This window comes from Podarcis tiliguerta (genome assembly GCF_965153285.1).
Source record: "Podarcis tiliguerta genome assembly, chromosome: 3".
Classification (NCBI taxonomy): Eukaryota; Metazoa; Chordata; class Lepidosauria; order Squamata; family Lacertidae; genus Podarcis; species Podarcis tiliguerta.
In genome coordinates this window covers 86,706,137-86,718,415 of record NC_139536.1, presented here as the reverse complement: position 1 = coordinate 86,718,415, position 12,279 = coordinate 86,706,137, and the positions used below count along the sequence as shown (strand labels likewise).

Below are 12,279 nucleotides of genomic sequence, written 5' to 3'. Positions count from 1 at the left end.
AATGCTGTTTATGCTGGTTTTGCTGCACTCAATAGCACTATTTGCAGGACATTGTGGGATTTGTTAAAGGGGGGGGGGCATTATAAAGCAGAGTTCTGAGGAACCAAGTAGTTGAAAACAGCAAACAGGTCTTACCTTTCCCACAAAATAATATATAATATGGGCAAGTTCTCTTTACTTTAGAGAAATAAACAAGGGCTGGGATGCAAAAGCTAATTTACACATCCCCAAGTGTTAGCTCAGTAGTATCTTTGGCAATCAAACAGGCAGGCACATGTACACACCCCAGGTTCCATAAACTACTTTTGAAATTCCCCTCTCTTTCAAAAGAAGCTTCCTGTGTTTGAGGTTGCTGTGTGAGAAACACAAGTCCTGCTCCAGTTTAGGCCCATGGAACTAGTAATGCAGTCCTTCAATCCAACTCTCTTCTATTTCAGATGTTCATATATTTTTAAGACAATTCCATAACAATCCAAACCGAGTTGTTCCCCTTGATTTGTTGTTTAGATACACATACCCACTCACAAAAGTAGGAATTGAGGCTAGAGTTTGCCAGAACAGCTTAGCAACAAGTCCTAAAATAACTCAAGACACAACCAGATCAGAGGGACCAAAAACAAAAAGAACAAAATTAAATTAAAGACTTCACAAGCTCCCCATGCTTATTACAAAGCTGTTTTCTACTTCCTTACTTCATTCACCGCTCAGTAAATGTTACAAGATCCCTTGTAAAAAAATCCCCTACAACTTTAGGACTACTTTTTGGCATGAAGATGCAAGGAAATAATTTCAGTACGTGCAACAAGCCTTTAATCTGTGTACTTTGGAAACCGCAGCAATCTGAGCATCGTTGTGTATACCTTTATGATGAACGGTGCAACCCTATACGTGTCAACTCAGAAGAAGCATGCCCATTGGGTTTAATGGGCCTTACTCCCATGAAAGTGTGTACAGTATATGGCTGCAGCTGAAATCTGGTTAAATCTGAATAGGGAAGGCCTATCTGCCCTTGAATGGCATTGGCTGCTTGAAACATAATTTGAGGGGAGGGGAGGAGGGGGTGCTGAACATCAATGCCTAGTGGAAGCATTCCAAATAAAGGGTAACAGGCACCATCTGGACAATAAATAGCCATGCAACCAAACAGCTGGAAGCAATCAACCCTGTCACAAACTGCCCTTAATCAATTTACTGAAGTGACCATCTCGCCAATTTCTGACTTCTAATAACTTGTTGGGCAAATGATTCTAAAGGAACTCTTTGGGTAGATTAGCAAAATCTAAACAGAAGCATTCATGATGCAATCACAGAAGAAAAAAAATAAAATAAAAAATAACCCACCCTGCAGCATGAAAAGAATGCATTTAAGTTTGGAATTACCTTATAAGACAACATGCCATTGCACACTGTATCCAAGGTTTGTTCTATTTGCATGCCTGTAGTCCAAAAGCTGAATTCAGCGCTGATTGGATTTGCTTTTTGACAGCATGTGGTATTATTAGCCTCTAAAGCCTGACAGGACAATTCTATTGCACTTGTATGGGCCATATTACTTTCCTCAGTTTCATGCAAAATCACATATTTTACTAAGTCCGTATCACTAGCATGTAAAGCTGCATCATCATCATCATCATCATCATAAATATCTATATCCTGAGTTGAAATATCCAGGAGGTCCTTTTCAATCATCCTGTCTTGGGTGTCTAATGGCTCATTAACTTCAGCGCTGTTCCTCACTTCCTCTTTGTCTAAAGTGAAATCATGTTCCCTCTCACCATCCTGGAGCCATTGGGGATGTGCTAAGAGGTCTTCTTTCAAATATGTCAGTGGACTGCAATGTCCATCTCCTTCCCCTTGGTTGCCCTCATAGTTCCAGAAAGGTTCTTGCTCTATATGTGAAGCATTCTGCAATTTTACTCGACAGTGTCCACTGGTAGGGGCACTTCTGGAGGTAAGCAATGAAATTTGATGTTCACTACTAGAAATGGTAGGAGAAAATGATCCAAATTTACCCACAAACTGATTATCGTCTATGGAAGATATGCTCCTAAATTGAGTTTGTTCCCCTTCTAGCACATCTTGTTTTTCTTCTCTTTCTGCTGGAGGACTGCACAGACCAGAGTCATCTTCTTCGGAAGTTAGAGAACTAGTCCCACATCTGACCTGGCCTGTTGCTGCTAAGTCAGACACATCAACAGTCCCATCAAGTGAGCACTCACTTTTATTTGCATAGTCTGCAAAATTTGGTGGGACAAGCATCCTCCAGGATCTCCTATGTTCTTTCTTTTCTGTGTGATACTTTGCCTTGGGCAAGCCAGCTGTTCGAATGATGTCACTGTTCAGCTTAAGGGCATCAAAGATCATTTTTTCATCTAGCTTATTGGCTTCCCGTCCTCTGAGTTCAAAGACACTAGAGGAGGAGAGGGCACCATTGGAGCACAATGTACTAAGGTCCAGTGTTCTATGACTATACGGCAAAGTCCGATCTGAGAAATGCCTGGAGGAGAGGCTGCCTTTAGAACCTGAGTCAATCTGTTCATTCAGCCGCACTGTGTCATAGATTGACCTCTGGGGAACATAACAGTCCTCAATATTTATATCTTCTTCTTCTTCATCACCTTTTCCTACACAAGGAGGATTCTGGCGTAAACAGTCTGGCCTGCTCAGCGGCTTCCCCATTTCTGCAGGAATTAACAGATCTAGCACTGCTGCTAGGCTACCTTATTGGAGACACGCAACACACATAAAGTAAAAATTAAAATAAAGTAATAGAAAAGCAGTTTTTAAAAAGTACAGTAAACTTGCCCTCAGCAGAAAGATGCTTACATACTAAAACACAGGAAATAATTTATGAGGCGGTTAAGGTCGTAATCAGTGCATCTGTGTAAGTTTACCTGGCTGTGATTTAAAACATTTCTCCCCCTGCCCCTAAAATATAAAGTGCTTGAGCTGAAGGGGGTGGGTGGGGAGAGGGGAAACAAAAAAAACCCCCACACCTTTTAATATTTTAAAATACTAACTCAACGCACAAAGACACCAACAAAATGTACAAACCCCCAAACCCCAGGAAAATCTTTAAGTGGCTCAAAAGACTCAGAACTTCCCACATAGCATTTCATTTCGATTTTTAGGTCAAAATGTGTGTCTTAAATCTCCAGATTAAGTCTTCAAAATGAATCAGCATTATAGCAGGCAGCACGCTATATTCAGGAGGTGACAGATTAACTGTAATCCATTTAAATGGCTTGCAGAATTCCATCTCCTTTATAAATAAGCCATGTTGTGGACGCTTTTGAAGAAAAACAAACCAGAAGAGCTGTGGACTGTGGAGACCAAGGCACAGAGAAAGGCTTCAGGAAAAACAAAGGTACATCCAGAGTTGTAATAATAATAATAATAATAATAAAAGAAGAAGAAGAAGCTTTCCCCCTTTTTTGGCAGCAGCTATAAATAACCTCGATTCAAAAGGCAGTTTATTCCTTGCTTCCTTAAAGCTTCTCTGTGGTGAGTTCAGAAGTTCCATGGGAAACACAACAGTTTTCTGAGGAGCCAGACCAATGAAATAATAATAATACAAAAAAGCAACGGAACAGAATTAGTAGAAAAAGAAACTTTCCCCCCAGTTTCTCTCGCAGAACACATTCCTTGAAAGTTGTTGCCCTGTTTTAAGGCAACACAGCAGGAAACTAGAGCATTTCTTCCTCCACTCCGGCACAAAGGCACAACAGATTCACATTCTGTTTAAATTCAGCAGGACTTTTTTTTTTGCATAAACGGTGGCTACAAGAGCGTGGTCACTGTTTTCATCTCCGTCTTGAAGCGCAGCTGTAGCGAAGAAGGCATTAAAAAGAGCTCACAACAATAAACGCTCACATGTCCTGCCCAGCGCAGCTGATAAGCTTTCCGGCTCTCCCTGGTTTCTTATGGTCTGACAGGCATCCCTCCCAATAGTGAGCTTAAAAGAAACGCCCTTTGCTATTCTTTAGGCAACATCTGCTCCTATCGCATTCGTTCCCTGAGTATTATTCCAACCGAGCATTAGGAGGTGCCTGACCTCTTAGCTCTTCCCCCTTACGCTTCCTGCCCCACATGACTTTACTTAGCCATCTTTCACTTTTACTGTTTGTCTTGTCTCTGAATGAGGCTGAGCCTTTTCAGGGGGAGGTGCACAAAGGAGCAAGTTCCTGTCTGCAGCACTCCTGCATATCGGAGTCTGTGCTCTGTAATTCTGGAGGAAAAGAGGGTGGGTGGGTGGTGGCTCACAAGCAGAATGGAAAAACCGGTGCTAATTAGTTCAAAATGTCAAAAATGTACTACATATTGCTTAACCGGGTAACCTGACACCATACAAATATGGACCAGACTACCCAGGACCCTTCTAAAACACTGACAAACTGCACTTATTCTGCTTCATAACAAAAATAATAATCCAGTACTTACAAATTATGCAGTGTAACAGGAATCTGAATATAGTGGATGGTCACTTTTAATGGTATGTAGCATTATAAACTAAACTAACCAGCTGTATAATAAGAATTCAATCAAATTGAATTACTTTCCACCATCACCATAAATCAATTTTAATTAACAGCCAGATCTTACTTCTGAGCAAGCCCCATGAAAAATCTCCATAGGATTGCATCCTTTGCTCTATATTTGTAACACATGTACATTATATTCTATAATTAGGGATTTAGCCGGCAAATTGGTCTCTCTGAATGACTACAGAATGCATTCTTCATTCACAATCCAGTTAATCCAATGAAAAGGGATTTGCTTGATATTTTTTTACACTTCCTGGCTCTCAGACAACTGCAAATCCCAACATGCAAAGAAGTGCTGCAACTTTTCAAAAATCTCACCCAGTACAGTACTCCTAAAAACCACACTATATTGAGGTAATAGCATGAGTAGTTTTACTTATTTGTTTCTGGATCTATTTAGATGGAAGGCATATTATATTTTTAATAAAATAAAGAGCTAAAGCACTAAGGAGAGTAAAAATAATACAGAGCAAGGAGAGCAGCTCATTTCTAAAGGCTGGTGGATTGTTAATTTATTTGCCATATGTATACCAGCATATCTACATATAAAAATGCCCACGTTGTTAACAACAATCATGACCCACTAAAAAGACAATGTTTCATACCACAAGCTGCAGTCACAACAAACCATATACAAAAACTACAGCGGAAAAAGTTCCCCTCCCTTGGGAAGGCAGCACTATAAGAAGGGATAGTTGCAGACAGGAATGAAGTTTCTGGCAGTCCATTGCCATACATATTCACTACTCCAAACTAAATCTTATTGTGTGCCACAAAGGTTATTCCCAAATAAAGTGCAGCAAGTGTTTTCAAAACAGTGGCCCTGGATAGGGGGCAGGAGACACTATTTGGGCTCTGCTTCAAGCAGCAAAATGGGTCAGTACTGGAATGACAATGAATCTTAAGACCTTCCTTTAAAGGAAGTCTGTCACTCCCAACCCAGAATGTATTTATAGTCAGCTGAGCATGGATTTGTTGAACAGGCACTGTACATGTCCAAGGCAGCACCTGAACTGACACACGCAGCTACTCCTTCCATTTAAATGAATGGGGAAGACCATCTGTAAAGGAGCTCCATGTGAGCATTAGAATATACAGAAGGCTCTGGACAAAGGATAAGGTCTGTATGCAGGTAGCCACCCCAAATGTATGTTGAGTTTTTTCTTTAATGTAGTGATAATAAATTATTATTCTTTTTTTCATTTTATATTTAAGCTGCAAAACAGATGCAAATATTGAAGTTGAAGGCGCCTGTGAAAAGTAACCATGTACTTCAGGGAAGAGTTAACACATTGCACTGATTCAATCAACAAGGTAAGAGGCCACCATCTACGACACCGACCTAAACCAATTTAAATATTAGTTCAAGCTCATCAACTGGAATATTCATCCGGGCCCAGATCTCCTATGAAGTGCAATTAGAAGGCACCTCTTGACATACATCTGAACACTGGAAATATACTGAAACGACCCTTTCCGCATCTAGTAATGGTCTAAATGGGTGAGGGGATTTAATGAGCCATTCAGTGATAGAAACTGACATAAATCCATGTGCTTTAATAAATAAAAGAATGAATAAAGAGTGTGGCAGGTTTATGGCTGAAATATTTTGCAGACATTTCAAGGATTGTAATTACGTGGCAGAGATTGAACGCTGCTTCCCCACAACCCCACCCTAGCATGAAGTAGCTCATTAAAATGTTCAGCAAAATACAAACTAAACAAGGGCTTTTGTTTTTCAGGATCATCTTAGCTGGTTGGCTCTTTGTGAGGAAATGGGCATGGTGTAACCCAAGTAAAGCAAGTTCATCTGCTGATTTTTTCTTTTGCCCACGTTCATTCAATGCGTACTTTCTTTAAAGCACAAAGGTCTACAATAAAACTGAATGAAAGTGAGAGAATGAAAGAGAAACACCATGAAATACAATATGCCAGCTACTGTAAGTAACTGAAAATGGAGCTTTGATTGGAAACACTGGAAGATTTGTTCTTGGGTAGGATTTCTGAACACAAAACAAAATCCTCTTTTCTCTATGTAAATACCGATAGATAAGATATAAGAACCACAAGCAGACAATCTTCTTCTCAGCTACCCAAAAGCAATACTCGTTAAAAGTGGACTGACTACTGTTAATTGTAAAAATATATGCCTATGGACCATCGTTCTTGGTAATGATTTCAAAGAAGAGTCACTAGTCGCAATTCCAATTTGCTATTCCCTTCCTCCAATGAGCTTGGGACTACCACTTGAACTTTATTACTTTACTATTACTTAGTAGTCTGCTTTGCACGTCATGTATATTCGTTTGTTTATTTCACAACATTTATATACCATTGATTATAATAAAACCTCAAAGCGGTTTACAAAAAGAATAATCCAGTAACAATAACAGAAAAAAAAATCACTAAAAATAAGTATTTATAACATTCAAAACAAGTAAAAACATCAATAAGCTAAAAACTGGGTCCAGACACTGTTCCAAGGCATGCACAATTGCTCCTAATTCAGATGTTATGGCTGAGTGACACCAGCATACTGATGGTACCTGGCCGCAAAACTTCTAATGGCAGCTCCCAGTCAGGAAATTGTTGCTACCAATCTAAACTATACCATGTAATGATTGGACCATGACAAAGCAGTGAACTTCCACACCCAACCTCAGTCCATCCCTCATGTCATTTGGGGCAAAGACTACATCAAGGGTGTCTCCTAAATGATGTGTTGGACCAATGACCATTTGAGAGAGCTGCATGGTTGTAATGAAGGCCTTAAGTCTTGAGCTCAGCCAATACAGTGGCAGCCTCTAATGGATATTGAAATAGTCCAGAGACTACCTTGACCAGCTTGATCAAGCATGCTGCTGGGCAACAGGGTAATTGATCGACCAGCAGCATCCCTAGTCTGCTTCTTTGGTCAAGCACCAGGTACAGACCCTCTGATAGCCTGTCCCAGGATCAAGAGATTTGCTAGTAAAGGAGATGGTGCAGTTATGGACAATAGCAACACACATACCCTCAACCCCTCACCGTAGCTTACTGCTAAAACAAGGAACGGAGACCAAAAAGCTAGGTCTCTGCCTCAAATGGTGGTCATCCACAGGAAACACCTTGGTTACAGATCATGATTATGGTGGAGAGAGACATGCCACAAGCCCAAGTTAAGATGACAGGCTAAGTCAAACCATGGCTTAGCTCAGTCTGGTGTAGCAGCAAAACAACTGAGGAGCAGCAAGATGACCATTATCTCCTCTCTGGGAACAGCACACTTGCACTAAGAGATTGTTTGTCTTAGTGTGGCATGAAAACCAGGTCACTGTCTGAAAGAAGCCCACACCATCATCTCAAAAGGCATATACTGTGAGAAAAATTTACAATTTTGCGGTTGACTGTTGACTTATTATTGGATAAAGTGGATAATGCGAACCACTTTTCATATTCCTATTTGTAAATGAAGCATGGTTTAAAATGCATTTAAATATATAAAAACAGATAATACGGATTATCAGGAATAATATAATATAATTAATTAATTAATTAATTAATTAATATACCGCCTTATACCCACAGGTCATAAAATACATAAAATACATAAAATACATAATCAAAATAAACACAAAAACATAAAACATAAAAACATAAAATACATAATCAAAATAAACACAAGAATAACCCGCTAACGTCCCCCAAAGAATCAGAGAGGGAAAACAAAATTTAAAACACACAGTATTTGTAATAAAACATATAAAAATACCCATCAGGTATCATCAAGGAGCAGATTAAAAGATCAATTTAACTATCTTTCAAATCTAAACATTTTAGCCATTGGTTCCCACCCCCACCCAATTGTAACCATTCATAGAATGGTTCATAGAAATAATAATACAAAGCTCTGTTTTTCTTCTTATTGCAAACATAGGTGCATATCTTCAAGAAAAAGAGAGGTCCTTCCGAAAGGACCTTCAGAAGTGTGCTATTAAACCCATTCACGTTGCCCTCACATAACCTGAATCGGATGCTAAAGACAAAGAAAGAGACTAATCTTTGTAGTCCAACAACAGGGATTTGTGAAGCTTTGTGTGCGACTGTTGCCAAAATGCATTGTTGCATGTGATGAACACATTCTGCCAAGCAAATTGGATCCAGACTTAGTCGTGCTTAGAGTAGATCCATTGAAATCAACAGGGCTTTAGAAATGATTTAAGTCCTGTTCATTTCCAGTGGGTCTACTCTAAGCATGACTAAGTGAATACAACCCAAAGATGCTCTAGATAAAATGTACATGGAATGAACATGCTGAGTGTTTTCATAAATAAACAAATAAATAAATCAGAGTGTCATGCTAGGACATGGGAGAACAAGCTTCAAATTCCCACTTGGTCATGAAGCTCACTGGGTGACTATGGGCTAGTCACCAATTCTCAGCCTAGCCTATGGGGCTGTTGTGAGGGTAATGGAGAGGGGGGAAGCTTTATGCTGCCTTGATCTCTTTAGAGGCAAGGTGGGATATACAATGTAATAAATAATAAATAAATATACAGTACCCCAATACACACAAACGTATTGAAACACCAGTTCTCCAAGTCAGACGTTCCCAAAACACAATCAGACACAGAAAGAGCTTGTTGCAGTCCAAACCAAAAAAGTGCAGCGTTTACTTGCGAAATTAAGAAAAAAATGTGAAAACTGTCATAGAGAAAGAAGGCTTAACTTAACACAAACTGGATTTATTTTAATTAAATTCATAGTTTTATTTTAAAAAGAACATGTAAAAACACAAGCTCTAAGACCCTTAACACCATCTGAAAAATTATTAAGCACAATGGGTAGAGGGGAGAAAGGGTTAGTTTCTAAACTGTACTCTACATTGCTCAATGTAACTTATGGATCTATGCCACCCCTTAAAAAGATATGGGAACTGGATATTGGCACACAAATTATTCCCAAGGACTGGAATAAAACTTGGGCATCATGACCCTAAAAATCTGTTTCTGGTTTCCTTAGGGAAAACTTAAAAATGTTACACAGATGGCGTTGCAAGCCTTTGCAAATGTCAAAAATATTTTATTCTATATCACCTGACTGTTAGAGGGTTTGCAATAAACTTGGCACATATTATCATTTATAGCGGGAATGTCAGTTGGTGCAAAATTTAATTTAATTTTGAGAGAAATGATAAATATCACTAAAGAAAATATTGTTTGTTGTCCAAAATTAATGTTACTGAATATTTTTGATGATACCAATGTAAATATATATTGTCAAAAGAACTAGTTTTATATATGATCTTGACAGCATGAATAGTAATTGCAACTCAATAGAAAACAGCCCAAATCTTACACTTTTGATACGATTTGGCATTGCTTTATGACATATATAGCGGCACCATAATTTTCAAGACAACCTTTGTCACATGCCTGGCAAATCTGCAACTACAGATTATCTGGTGAAGTTGAAAGTCTTTACTTTGTTATTTTAACTCATTCTACATTCCTATTTTATAGTTTTGTTTTTCATCCTTTTATTTTTTGTCTCTTGTTCTAACTGTTCCATATACATTATAAAATGAAGTAATAATTACAAATACAGAATTACAAATTACAGAATTGTTCCAATTCTTACTGCAAATTACAAAAAGAAAGCCTGAACGGGCCAGTAGATTGCACAGACTACAGCTCCTCAGGGATATCATTGATCCCCTTTCAAGGATGTGGTGGAGAAAGACAGAGGAAATTCTCAAACGTCTGTTCATCCCATATTTATCTGGGGGATACCTTGCATTGTTATATGGCAAGGAAAGCCTGTCACATTTCTTTTTAAAAAGAAAAGCCAGTAAAACAATACAGAAAAACAAATGGTAGTAGCACAACCACTATCATCACAGTAGCAGAGAGATCTGCTAACAGCCATCAGCTACCTTCAGTCAAAGGGTTTGCAAAAGAGCCCTTAAAGAGCTTGTGAAATGTACACAATGGTGGGTCCAGACAAGCTTTCCTGGGCAGGGCAGTCCAGAGCACTGGTGCCTTAACTGATATTGCCCTGTTCATTGTTCTCACCCACTGCATATGTGCTGTTGGGGAGATGCAAAGCAAGACCTCTGACGTTGATTGATCACTGAAAGAAATACATAGGAGAAAGCAATCCTTTAAGTACTTTTTATGATTTTCAAGTTTAAAAAACCCATCTTGGAAGCAAGTGTACCTTAAAAAGTGATTGCTTCCACTGCCCACTGTTATATCTCTTCAGGTACTATTGTCTGATAACCTGAAACAGGGCTTTTTCATCAGGGGAGCCCCATCTTTGGTTCAGAAGGGCTCCTTCTGTTATTTTTTGTATGCCAGGTAAATAATGTTTCATTTGCTCAGGCCTTTATATGCCTTTACTCTACTGATTCTGGTGTTTAGCAGGCAAGAGGACCTAGTGGTGTGCTTCCCTTCTGTGCCATCTTAGGAGATGAAAGTTCATTATGGAATGGAAGTTAGCACCTAGTGCCCAAGGCAGGATTGTTTCTTTTGCTTTCAGCCACTGAGTTTATCTTAGGCACACTGGATATTAAAATAAATTCTGCCAGACAGCTTTCTTGGATGAGGGCCGGGGTTACAAGACAGAAACCAGAACTATGCTTCAGCAGAACAAATGCACAGCCAATGGCCTGTTGCCTTTGCCTTAGCTCACCTCCACACTTCTTTGTTTTGCCCTGACTAATTGATCAGTACTTTTCTTGATCCTGAGAACCAGGTTTGGATGAAACCTCTTGGCTGCATAATGCCTGGCATGATCCCATGTCATGACTCTTGGGACAATCCCCAGGAATGAAAGCTAATCTTTTTGGACCTCGCCCAGGACTCTGTTTGACCTCACCTTAACTCTGTCACAGGAGGGCTGGCTCTTCATATGGTGCACGTAGTAACTGAAATAAATATCTGCCGCAAATACATATATAAGCACCAGCTGTCAGAGAGGACAGTTGAATTGCTGCTTCTTCAGTTCCTCTCCCCATTGTCTTTTATTTGGAATTGTTTGATATGAACACACTACTCAGAGCAGGATCTATTTCTTCCTGCATGCCTGTGCAATGCCTCTGGGGCGTGGGATGCTGGAGGCTGTGTTCATTGTGCTTTGTCTTGCTCTCAGGGAAAGATTATGGCTATATTCTGAATGGGTGTGGAGGTGGGGAAAGTTCAGGGCTGCTTCTGCCCTCATTCTATCCCATCATTCAGCAATCTGTTCATGAGAAGGCTCTCTTGCCACAGAAGCACTGAGCCTTCTCAGCCAGGCAGTATAGTAACAATGGGAAGCAAAGGAAATGTAAAGATTCTTAAAGAATCCCAACTTTTTTAGTAAATTGAACTGTGTTAGTTAAGCTCTAGGGCAGTGTTTCCCAAACTTGGGTCTCTGGCTGTTGTTGGACTATAATTCCCATCATCTCTAGCTAGCAGGATTGGTGGTCAGGGATGATAGGAATTGTAGTTTAACAATAGCTGGAGATCCAAGTTTGGAAAAGTTTGCTCTGAATAACAAAAGCTGCAGTTGACAACCCTTCTGCGTGCTTGAATGGAAGCATGATTTAGTGTATTTGCACTAAATTACCATTTAAAAATTACCATTAATCATGGCAGCTGTGGGAGAGGAGAAGAGAGGAGAACCGAAGAAGCTCAGCTTTGCTGGAGATCTTCAAAGCAAAATGCAGGACATTCTGTTTTAAAACAACTTAAGAATGCTTCTCTAATAACTTTTG

At 39.5% G+C, this 12,279-nt stretch overlaps 1 protein-coding gene across 49 annotated transcripts in view; it reads right to left on the bottom strand.

Annotated features, from left to right (window-relative positions):
- The window catches only part of DST (dystonin), a 315,621-nt gene that overhangs the window by 73,045 nt on the left and 230,297 nt on the right, over positions 1-12,279 (bottom strand). The window lies entirely within an intron of this gene.